Genomic DNA, 12,686 nt, shown 5'->3' with positions numbered 1-12,686 from the left:
ATGTGGAATGGCCTGATAGCAACATAGTTAATGTCTCCATCTCCTCTGCACAGAATGCCAGCGATCTCCACAGTGAAAACAGAAATCCTACAGTTAATGAGAATAAATACTGGTAAAGAAATGCCTTGGTGAAAATAGTCCCCTAACTTAAATGTCCTTTACTGTCGCCTGGAGTCTTGGGCAGGTTATTGAGGGTTAACAGTAGTCACTGCAGGAAACAAGAGTATTGGGTAGGAAGGTAAACAAAGTCTTACAGTCCTTGGGAAAGGAAGAGGAACAACAGATGACAGAAGCCAGAGATCAGGCCAATAGCATCTGGCCTGCTAACCTAGTATGAGTCAGCCTGCCACTTTCTGTACCCAGTGGCACACATGGCAGCAACTTGGCTAGCATCACATTCATGTCCTTTTGTTTCCCTAGCCAAATGGACTACCAGAGGTGACTTAATGCACAAGTCCAAATGAAGAATTGCTGCTACCTCCTGCTGCAAAATAATTCCCCGTAGGGGTGTGCTTAGTGCCCGCAAAGGAGAAAGGTCTTTTCTCCATTTTCATTCCACTTACCTTGGCACCTGGCTCTGGACACCACTATGGCAGCAGGTCATGCTCAGGGGAGCTGTGATTTGGACAAGGAGGGACTGTGCATGGTGAGATGAATGAGGTTTTGCAGCTGGATAGTGAATACTGGCAAGGGGTTTGTTGATAGAGCCATGGTGAATGTGCATTGTGAATTTGATGATGGGCAGGATGGGGACAAGGCACGGTGTAGAGGGAAGTTGTGACTCTTGAAATGGATGCTACATGGCCAGGGGCTGTCTTCATGGAGTTTGTGAAATCAGAAGTGCCTGAGGTGTGGTGAGGGACTGTGCTGAAAGATCGTATGAAGTGGCAGGTAACACTGTGGGTGCTAAGCTGTGTTGAAAGACCTTGTGACATCAGAAGCGGACATCGTGTTTTGAAGGGTAACACTAGGAGAGGTTGCAAAATTGTGGCTGCTGAGGTGTCATAAGGCTGGCTACAGAGTTCAAGGAGACCCTACTGTAGAACAGGTAGTGTGAAGTAGTAGGGGACAATGTATGGTGACAGCTTGTGTTGGGAGAGGTTTTGAGGTCAGAAGAGGACACTCGGTAGTGATGAGTGTGCTAAGGGAGGTTCTGCAGTGACAGTGGACCCTTGGGGAATGAGAAGCTGTGTTGAGGGAGGTTGTGAAATCAGCAGCAGGCATTATGGAAGAGGACTGACAACTTCTCAATCTGTGTGACCCTGAGCAGCAGTAGGCCATCTTCTGCAAGGTCTATGAAACAAGAGCTGCTCATGGATGCATCTGGGAAGCAAAGCATCAGTGCAAGAGTCAAGCTATAACTTTGGACAGACAGTTCTTGTGTTCTTTATATCGTGAGACTGTCTGAAGAAGGGAGAAGTAGTGAAAAAGCATTACTATTGCATGCCAAACATTGGTAAATTCCCATTTTTGATGGTCCCTGGCTCATCTCTCTGGGACAGCAGCACCAACCCGGTCATTTACTTCCTCTTCAGGAGCAACCGTCACCACCGGCTCCATGGCTCTGCGAAAGTCACCTTCTGACAAGTGTTTGCAGAGAAAGCAACGTGCGGAGAAGGAAGCCAAGTGCCCAGAGACACTGCTGCAGAGACTGCTGTATAAATCCCTGCTGGGGAGGAGGTGTGGGAGGGTGGGGCAGCCTGCAGAGGGGACTGAGGGGAGGTGGGCAGCAGTGCTCAGCCCCCAGCGGAGCCAGGGCATCTCCACTGCAGTGGGAGCAGCTCAGCTGGTGACGTGCCCCTTCCGAGCAGGGCTGTGCTGGGGACCAGGGAGCTGGGTGAGAGCGATCCTTGTCTGCACACCATGCCAGTGCCTCTTCTCATTACATGGTCCCCCCTTGTGGAAGGGGACATGGTGCACAGAGCATGGCTATGCAGAGCATGCAGAGCGCGGGGAGGAAGAGTGACCCAGGATGCTGGGCATGTCTTTGGGACCCTGAACCTTACAGGGAGTCTCTTCCCTCACTTTGACTTGAGGCCAAGCCTGCAGGACTCCAGGGCATTCTGGCAGCTCCTGGGAGGCCACTCTCAGCAGGGATGAGTTTCATCCTGGCTATTTTGGGCTTGTATAGAAACATCCTTCAGGCCTGAACACCTAGGGGACCGTTCAGCTGGTGCCACGGCTGCTCTGGTCAACACACAGGGGTCCTGGAGTGATGCGTGGTGCTTCTGTGTGTGTAGAGAAGAGCACCAATTCCTCACCTACACCCTGAGCCTCTCCATCGCTGTCCCCAGAGGACATCTCAACTCATCTCTCCCAGCTTTCGCCCAAGATGGCCATCTCCAGATGACTTAGTTGCCCTAGGCTGCCTGTACAGGCAGTGGAGAGAAAGGTGCTTGTAAGGAGCTTTTCCCTTCCCTATGTGGCTGCAGCACACTGCTCCTGCTGAGCCATCAGCCACCCTCCTGTCCCTGTGCCAAATCTCTTCCCCACCACCATCTTGCCCCACACTGGGGATGCCTCGCTCCCCTTACGCAGTGCCATGCAAGGCCTCTCACCCTAGTGCTTCTGAGAAAGCTTTCAGCTCCCAGCCACAGCACCTTATCTCACTGTCTTCCCAGTAGCTGCTGGGAGGGTCACCTCTCTTCCTGGCACTGGCACTTGCCTGTTGCTGCAGGGCTGAAAGGGCATTTCTCTGCCTCTCCATCCAGCTCTCCAGACTTTCTATTTTTTTATTTTTTTTTGGCTCCTGCCCTCAATCCTTCCCTCCTTTGTGTCTCCATTACTCTCTTTCTGGGTTGGCTGGTGCGTGGAGCTAATTAACACTAAAACAGTTTGTGAGCAAGTGAAGGGCTGGATTTAAAAGGAATGGATCTAAATCTGATTTTTTGAAATTAAGTTGAAGGCAGAGGAAGAAGGGAAAATGTCTGCACCAGAACATTCAAAGAACTAACGGGCTCAAAACTTTTCTCTTTTGTTCATTTTAATTCTGTGGGGTAACAGTATTCCTGAAGCCATTTCACAGAATCACAGAATGGTTGAGGTTGGAAGGGACCTCTGGAGATCATCTAGTCCAACCCCCTGCCCAAGCAGGGTCACCTAGAGCAGTTGCCCAAGATCGCGTCAAGGCGGATTTTTGAATATCTCCAGAGAAGGAGACTCCACAACCTCTCTTGCAACCTGTTCCAGTGCTCTGTCACCCTCACAGCGAAGAAGTTTTTCCTCATGTTCAGATGGAACTGTCTGTGTTTCAGTTTGTGCCCGTTGCCTCGCGTCCTGTCACTGGGCATCACTGAAAAGAGTCTGGCTCCATCTTCTTGATACCCTCCCTTCAGATACTTGTACACGTTGATAAGATCTCCTCTCAGCCTTCTCTTCTCCAAGCTAAACAGGCCCAGCTCTCTCAGCCTTTCTTCATAAGAGAGATGCTCCAGTCCCCTAATCATCTTTGTAGCCCTTCGCTGCACTTGCTCCAATAGTGCCACATCCCTCTTGTACTGGGGAGCCCAGAACTGGACGCAGTACTCCAGATGTGGCCTCAGCAGGGCTGAGGAGAGGGGGAGGATCACCTCCCTCGACCTGCTGGCAACACTCTTCCTGATGCACCCCAGGATACCATTGGCCTTCTTGGCCACAAGGGCACATTGCTGCCTCATGCTTAACTTGGTGTCCACCAGCACTCCCAGGTCCTTCTCGGCAGAGCTGCTTTCCAGCAGGTCAGCCCCAACCTGTACTGGTGCATGGGGTTATTCCTCCCTAGGTGCAGGACCCTGCACTTGCCTTTGTTGAGCTTCAGGAGGTTCCTCTCCACCCACCTCTCCAGCCTCTCCAGGTCTCTCTGAATGGCAGCACAGCCCTCTGGGGTATCCGCCACTCCTCCCAGTTTTGTATCCTCAGCAAACTTGCTGAGGGTGCACTCTGTCCCTTCATCCAGGTCATTGGTGAAGAAGTTGAACAAGACTGGACCCAGTCCTGACCCCTGGGGGACACCGCTAGCTACAGGCCTCCAACTAGACTCTGTGCCACTGATCACAACCCTCTGAGCTCTGCCATTCAGCCAGTTCTCAATCCACCTCACTGTCCACTCATCTAACCCACACTTCCTGAGCTTGTCTATGAGGATGCTATGGGAGACAGTGTCGAAAGCCTTCCTCAAGTCAAGGGAGACAACATCCACTGCTCTCCCCTCATCTACCCAACCAGTCATTCCATCATAGAAGGCTATCAGATTGGTTAAGCATGATTTCCCCTTGGCGAAGCCATGCTGACTACTCCTGATCACTTTCTTGTCCTCCACATGCTTGGAGGTGGCCTCCAGGATGAGCTGCTCCATCACCTTTCCAGGGATGCAGGTGAGGCTGACTGGCCTGTAGTTGCCTGAGTCCTCCTTCTTGCCCTTTTTGAAAACCGGGGTGACACTGGCTGTCTTCCGGTCTTCAGGCACCTCTCCTGTTCTCCAAGACCTTTCAAAGAGGATGGAGAGTGGCTTAGCAATACCATCTGCCAGCTCCCTCAGCACTCGTGGGTGCATCCCATTGGGGCCCATGGATTTGTGGGAGTCAAGTTTGCTTAAATGATCTCTAACCCGATCCTCCTCCACCAAGGGAAAGTCTTCCTTTCTCCAGACTTTCTCTCTTGCCTCCAGGGTCTGGGGTTCCTGAGGGCTGGCCTGAGCAGTAAAGAATGAAGCAAAGGCGGCATTCAGTAACTCTGCCATCTCTGCATCCTTTGTCACCAGGGCACCCTCCCCGTTCAGCAAAGGGCCCACATTTTCCCTAGTCTTCCTCTTGCCACTGATGTCTTTGAAGAAGCCCTTCTTGCTGTCCTTGACATCGCTCGCCAGATTTAATTCCAAACGGGCCTTAGCCTTCCTCGTTGCATCCCTGCATACTCTGACAATGTTCCTGTATTCCTCCCAAGTGGCCTGTCCCCCTTTCCACTTTCTGTAGACTTCCTCCTTCTGGTTGAGTTTTGCCAGGAGCTCCTTGCTCATCCATGCAGGTCTCCTGCCTCCTTTGCTTGACTTCCTACTCATAGGGATGCACCGATCTTGAGCCTGGAGGAAGTGATGTTTGAATATTAACCAGCTCTCTTGAACACCCCTTCCTTCTAGGGCCCTAACCCATGGCATTCCTCCAAGTAGGTCCCTGAAGAGGCCACAGTTTGCTCTCCTCAAGTCCAGGGTTGCGATCCTACTCAGTGCCCTGCTGCCTCCTTGCAGGATCCTCAACTCCACCATCTCATGGTCACTGCAGCCAAGGCTGCCCCCGACCTTCACATCTTCCACCAGTCCTTCTTTGTTTGTTAGTACAAGGTCCAGCAGCACACCTCTCCTTGTTGGCTCCTCCACCACCTGTGTCAAGAAGTTGTCACCAATGCTCTGCAGGAACCTCCGGGACTGTTTGTGCCTAGCTGTGCTGTCTTTCCAGCAGATCTCAGGGTAGTTGAAGTCCCCCATGAGAACCAGGGCCTGGGATCGTGAGGCTACTTCCAGCTGTCTGTAGAAGGCCTCATAAGTTTGTAGCTTTTGAAATAAGAGTTTATTTCTGCAACAATACGGCATAAAATATCTCGCACCTTCATGCAAGGAAGGTAGGCCTATTTCTTCATTTTAGAGATCAAAAAGATCATTTTCAATCTGCAGATAGACTCATAGAATCATTTAGGTTGGGAAGGATTTCTGGAGGTCATCAAGTCCAACCTCCTCCTCAAAGCAGGTTCAGTCAGATCAGATTGCTCCGGCCCGATCCAGCTGAATTTTAAATGTCAGCACAGATGGAGATTGTACAAATTTGCACCTAATCCAGTGTTTGATCACTCACGTTGGGGCAGGAGAGGGAAATTTCCTCCTTCAGTTTCCCAAGTAGTCCATGGAAGAGAGCAACCTGTTGATAGCAAGCTCATTGAAGCCCTTTTCTGAGAATTAACTGGGCTAGTTGCTGTGCTTTAGGGCAGAAAAGGTTGGGTAGGTTGGAGATAAACAACAGCCAGCTATGCAAAGATAACTCAGTGTGTAAAGGCAGTCTGGTCTTCTGTGCATCTAAGCAGGGTAAGCATTTTGCTCACTTAAACTGTGTACCTAACCATTATAGGCTGGTTTTAATCCTGCTGTCTGCTTCTTGAAATGGGCAAGTACTTTTGAAGATATGGCTCAAGGGGGGAATAAACTGGCGTGGTATCCACAGTATTTACTCTTGTCTTTCTGGATGAAACAGGTCAGTAAGAGAATAGTTTTGTACATATGCAATACCTTGAAGCCTATGCTAGAAACAGAGCTCAGCAAGAACTGAAACCTCCATTCAGTCACCCACATGATAAGAGCTCCGCTTTGAGAGCATCAGCCAGGTTACTGGTAACCTCCAGTAGATTAACAATAATTTTTCATGTGAGGTGAAGCTGGTAGAACCTTTACAGGGATGAGTGATTCCCTTTTTGTTCAGGATTCCTTCCCTTTTAGCATGAGATTTTCCACCCTCTAAATGGAAAGTATTTCATTTGGTGACTCTTCCCAATTTATTCCTGAGCAGAAAATGGCCACTTTTCCTTGACAACAGGGATGCAAGCAAATGAGAAATCCTTTCTCAGCCAAACCTGGAGGATCTTGTGGTATCTCCTCCTCTTTGGGAAGATGCAAAGCTGAGTTTTCCTGCTGCTGTTGCCATTTAGTGCTTGGCACCTTTCATTCAAGAGAGGAAACTCTTACTTTCTTCTGCCAGGATGTGGATGTGTTATTTGTATGTTTACAAGTTGCAGTCCCAAAGGTCAGGCTGGTGGAGGTCCATGTAATTAAGGCAGGTCTTAGCAAGTTGGCACAGCTGCAGCCTAACCATTATATTCCTATTTCAGCAAGGCTGAACGGGGGCTGCTTTGCCCTGTTAATGGACTTTGTGGCCCATACTGAGCTCTAACTACCCTGCTACCAATGCCCCGGGGAGTTAGCTAGTAGGCAAAAAATATATTGGTGATTGCAATACAGGAAGAATGATGTCTGAACTAGTGTCAAGACCATGTATCTTCAGGAACAAGTGGGCCATTGCCCTTGGAGTGGGCCATTTGGATGATACTGTACACCCAACCGTGGCCACGAGTGAGGGGAGAAGAGTGCTCCATAGATGTCCTCAAGAAAAGCAGACTTTTTCCTTAAAAAAGGCACACTAAAAGAGGTCACACGAAAACCATTGTAGTGCCAGACTAGGACTTGTGTTTCACAGTGCTGCTGCTGCCTTTTGAATAAATTATTTTATCTTTCTGCGCTTTCTTATCTCACCTGAAAAATAGGAACAGTACTCCCTTGTATCACAAGTCATTTCAATGCGTAATTAAAGAAGTCTACTCAGAAGCTATGATGAAAATGCGCCGTACTTCCTTGTGGCTACTGAGACAATCCATTGTGTGTTGCCAGTTTCCCATTACTTCTAGGTGTTGAACCAGTTTCTTGTCGGGAGATAGCATGAGTGTGCTAGCAACATGCCTGAGAGGAATCACTGTGTGGCCATTGAGTTTATCCTCTCTGGACTAACAGAAAGCCAAGAGGTGAAGGTAACCCGCTTTTTTTAAGCACATTAATAGGGAATCTTGGGAGGATCATGTAGATGAATGTTGATCCCCCGGCTTCACACACTGTGTACCTTTCCCTCAGTAACTTGGCTTCTGTGGATTTCTGTTACTCCTCAGCTCTCTCCCCAAGGTTGCTGGTGAACTCTTCAGCAGTGAGGAGAGCCACTTCAGTCAGTGCCTGTGTGGCACAGCTATTCACTTGTCTCCTCATGGCTAGTGCTGTGTGTCTCCTGCTGGCAGTAAAGGCATATGACTGCATGTGGCTCTCTGTAACCCTCTCCTTTATGCAACTGTCATCTCCTCAAAAGCCTGTACACAGATGGTAATCATCTCCTCTTTCACTGGCTTTGTCCAGGCACTTGCGCAAACTATCTCCACCTTCACATTCTCTTTCTGTGACTTTGGTGTTATCGGTCATTATTTCTGTGACATCCCCCGAGGATCCAGCTTTCATGCTCTGACACCTATAGCAAAGAGATGGTACTTCACATTTTTGGTGTGTTTCGTGGCACCTTCACATCTCTGGCAATTCTCATCTCCTCCATCTACCTCATCTCCACCACCCTGAGGATCCACTCCTCCAAGGGCAGATGCAAAGCCTTCTCCACCTCTGCTTCCCATCTGAGAGCTCTCTTCTTGTTTTATGGCAGCACCATTTTTATGTGCGGTAGCCCAACATCCAGCTACTCATTGGACTGAGATAAATGGGCCTCTCTGTTCTCTACAGTGGTGACTCCAGTGCTGAATCTTACCAGCTACAGCCTAAAGGAATAAGGAGGTGAAGGATGCTCTGAGGAGAGTTTTAGGTCATATCAGAGAAACTTCAGCAGACTTGTTAGAAAGAGAACTTTGTTTGGGGAAAATTTATCAAAACCTTGGTACAAAGAGTTGGACTTCCAAGGAAGATTTGATCTCACCCTTCCAAGGGTGAGATTCAGAAAGGTACTTAATTGTTAGAAGTGATTTTAGGTGGACTTTTAACTGGTTGTATCTGCAACTTCTATCTTGAAAGACTGTGTTCCTCTGCTGCTGAAAGCTGGAGGAATCCTGACTTTTAACTTGCAAGTTCCAAGCACAAACAGGACTCCTGCCTGAGGAGTGCGTGGCACAGAATTGCAGTTCTCTGTTCTATTAGGAACGTTTGCTCATGTAGGAAAACCACCAGTCCATCAAGATGAGAAAAAGCTTTCAGAGATATTCAAGAGGAGAAAAGAAATGTGATTTGAATTTATGGCCACTTCTGCTACGTCTTCAGTATTTGAAAGGAGTAGCCTCTTCCAGTGCAACACACAGAACCTGAAGTTCTGCAAAGGAAATCTTGGAGAAGAGACACCCGTGTTTTTGCCCCCAAACACTAGGGAAAGTAACTGTCCCTCTACTCTTAAATCTCCCTCTTCTGTCACTCACTACTACCTCCTTTTTCCCCTTCTGCCTGGAAACATGAAAAAACTACAGAAATGCAGAAAAGATTGACTTCTAATTTTGCTACCGTTGTGAAGTAACAAGACCTTGTTCCTGCTTTTCATCTCCACATATCAGCAATCCACTTGAGGCAACTGAGTGAACTGGTAGTTATTTTAAGGACATTGGACATAATCTGAAAGTTAATCAAGCTGCAGTGTTGTTTCACTTAAAAGAATACTGAAATAAGATGGTGACTTACCAACTACATGTCTGCCATCAGTGTGATTTTGAGAATAAACGAGCAATCATTTCTGGGAGATGAGAAAGTTGGGAAAGGCTTTGGAATCCTTTTATCAATTCAACTAAGCTAGCTCTAAGGATAGGTGTTCTTTCAGTAGTAGATGTTTCATCCCTTCTGGCTGAGTTTACAAATGCTGTCCCTCAGTTGGCAGAAGGAGTTGAAATCTTTATTGAGCTGAAAGTGACAGAATTAATCTCAGACAGCTGAGAGGTTCCTGCCTCTGCATAAGGCTTACAGTCAAAGGGGGATGGAAAGAGGTCTTGCGGATTCCCTTTGCATTTCACTGCAAGCCTGTTAGGGCTGTTATTTCCCCTGACTTCCTCTCCTTAAAGCTGTGCATAACTATAGCAAAGATTGTGTCCCTGTGATCATCTATGGCACCCTAAAGAAGGATTTTACAAGTCTCTTTTTTTCAAACTGCTGCCAGCATATTTTACAGAGAGCTGATATGACTGCGAAACATCATTATTTTTGCCCAAAGACACACGGCTGGGGAGAAAACTTATCTTCAGTATGTTATAGTCTGAATTTTGATCAAGTAGTGATGATTAAAGGCCATCACTATCTCAGAAGACATTTATCTCAGTAACGCCAAAATTAGAATATGCACGGGGTAGTAAAAGCATTTGGACTATATGCACTATTATCCCACTGGCCTGACGGTCCCAAAATGCAGGAAAAAGAATGTGAAAATGTAGCCTTTTGGTCCTGCTAGTTGTCATCTTTCTGTTGCTGCAGAGCCTGAAGCTCAAGGTTTATCTCTTGTTTCTGATTATTAAGTATCATCAGATATGTGAAGTTCACTGTATTTACACGTACTAGTGTTGCGCTGTCCTTATCTTGAACAGAGATGTGAGCTTTTTAAACCAAATTTCTGAGGTGTCCAAAATTGTCTCTTTCAGGGGACTCCCAGCTCACAGGAAGGAAATAGCTTGAGAAGAAATCACAGGCATCATTTTATTTTCCTGTGTATGTTTACAGGTCTCTGGGAAGAGCAATGTACACTACTACTCTTCCAGAAAAAGACAGGTAGGTTGTCATCAAAGAGCTTCCCTGCACAGCAATGAGTCATGTCTGCACACCTCTGTCTGCGCTGATGTTTAAGATAGTCAAAGCCATCTAGAGCTAAGCATCAGCAGAACCGGCAGCATGTTTCAATCAAGAATCACAATCTCAAACCTAAATATGCTTTCTGACAAATATCATCAAAAAGAACAGATTTTCCGAAGCCCCACATTCATCTCAGTCCTGCATTCACCTATGCCTTAGTCTCCACCTCGAGAAACCCAGACAAAATTAGGGACTTTAAAATGTTAAAGAGCTGCTGTCTCTTCAAATCTACAGTTTGCTTTTCTAAGAAAGCCTTCTGATCCACCATCCAGAATCCTGTTCCTCTTCTTCCCTTCCCCAAATCTCAGTTCCAGGAGGAGATCTGGGAAAATCCTGGCCTTGAATCACTTGTCATGACAGCAATGCTAAAGTAAGTCTATTTGCAGTAGAACAGCATTGCCCAGAGTCAGGAGGTCCTAGGGGCATTTGGGGGTTTCCCTGCTGCAAACAGTTGAGGAAAACTCGATGGATCAAGAACAGTACTGTTAAGAATTTTAGGGAAATTTTCAGTGTTCAGCTAGGAATTAGGTTATATCGTATGGAGTATGGAGAGATATTGGATCCCCGTATTTCCACTGAGATACCTATTCCTTAGATTTTTTTTATAGTGTAAAGAACCAGACGACTGGCCAAAGTATGAAACTTCATCCAGTCTCTAAATAAAGCGGTGAAAAATGTCCCGATAATTGAACTGGATTGTGGCTCCAACATTGACTATGGTATTTAACCATGCTTGGATTGCTGCTCTGATAGATTATAAAGCTCAGCTGTGACATTAGGTCAAGGCCTTGGAAAGGTGTTAGCAGAGCTCCTTTAAATGAAGCGTTCCCAGAGACACCAGGCTGGCACAGACTGATGAAAATCGGAGTGAATGCCTGGCATTGGGAAACGGCCTCTGTGTCCATCAGTGTTCCTGGGAGCCTTGGAAAGTCTAGTACAGTGTATGTCACCCTTCACTGTAAGGCAGACACCTAGTGCAGCATCCTGCTCCTCTCATGCTCCTATTTTACCATGCAATGAATCGCAGTCCCCTCAAAGGTCTCTTGCTGTCTTCAGCAGCTCTCTCAAGTTGAGGCACCTCATGTCAGCACACCAATATATGTGAGATGAAACCTGCTTGTGCTGTGCCATTCCAAAGGATTTGCTTTCTCTTGGAAGCTTAGCACCACCATCACTTTTTTTGTGTAGAAATGTGAGCAGACACCACTCTCTGAAGCTCGTAGGAGCTAGTGGGAAAGCATAACCTCTCAAAATACCTAGTTATTCCTCTTAATGCCAGGAGAAGCCTAGACCTGAGACTTACACAGCTCTAAGGTGTCTAAAGGTAAAAGCCCCAATACCACCCCAAAGGCTCGGGTTTGACTGGTGACTATATCCTCACATCCTTATGACCGACAATTTCCAAAGAAAGATGAGAGCTACATGAAACTTTGAATTTAGTTTCAGTTCTCTTCTGAACAGCCATGCTAAAAATAGAACAGCATTCCTGAAAAGTCCCTCCTGAACACTTCTCTTTGCCTCCCCATGGTTTCTTGAGCTACAGTCATCTGACAAACACTCACCCTGTTGTTTCACGTCTCACTCCTCTTTGCTTTTCTGCTCCACAGCTTTTTCAAGGCTTTTTTCATGTCTTCATTTCGGAGGGTGTAAATCAAGGGATTGAGCATAGGCGTGATGATGGTGTAAAACACAGAGATTATCTGAGAAGGTGGTAGAAGGGCGCATATAGATGAAAATGCATGACCCAAAGAACAGAAGTGCAGCAGTGATATGGGAGGTGCAGGTAGAGAGTGCTTTGAGACGCCCTTTGGAAGAGTGTGTCCTCAAAGAGACCAAAATAATGACATAGGACACAACAAGAACAAGCAAAGAGCCCGAGGAAATCAGACCACTATTGGCAACCACGATGCAACCAACCACGTAGGTGTCAGTGCAGGCCAGCTTCAGCAAAGGTGTACATCACAGAAGCAGTGGTCGATCTCATTGGGCCCACAAAACACTAGCTGAGCGGTCAGCAGGGTCTGCACCAGGGAGTGCACACAGCCTCCCACCCACGAAGCTGCCACCAGCCGGCCACACACATGCTTGTTCATAATGCTTGCGTAATGAAGCGGCTTGCATATAGCAGTGTAACGATCATACGCCATTGCTATGAGGATGAACATCTCCGTGCAGGCAAAGAGATGGACCCCAAAGAGCTGTGCTATGCAGCCCACAAAAGAGATGGTCTTCTTTTCAGCAAGAAGGTCATAAATGAGTTTGGGAACTGTGACAGTAGAGTAACTGATATCTACAAAGGACAAGCAGCTCAGGA

The sequence above is a fragment of the Apteryx mantelli genome, chromosome 4 (genome assembly GCF_036417845.1).
Source record: "Apteryx mantelli isolate bAptMan1 chromosome 4, bAptMan1.hap1, whole genome shotgun sequence".
Lineage (NCBI taxonomy): Eukaryota > Metazoa > Chordata > Aves > Apterygiformes > Apterygidae > Apteryx > Apteryx mantelli.
This window is presented reverse-complemented; position numbering follows the sequence as displayed.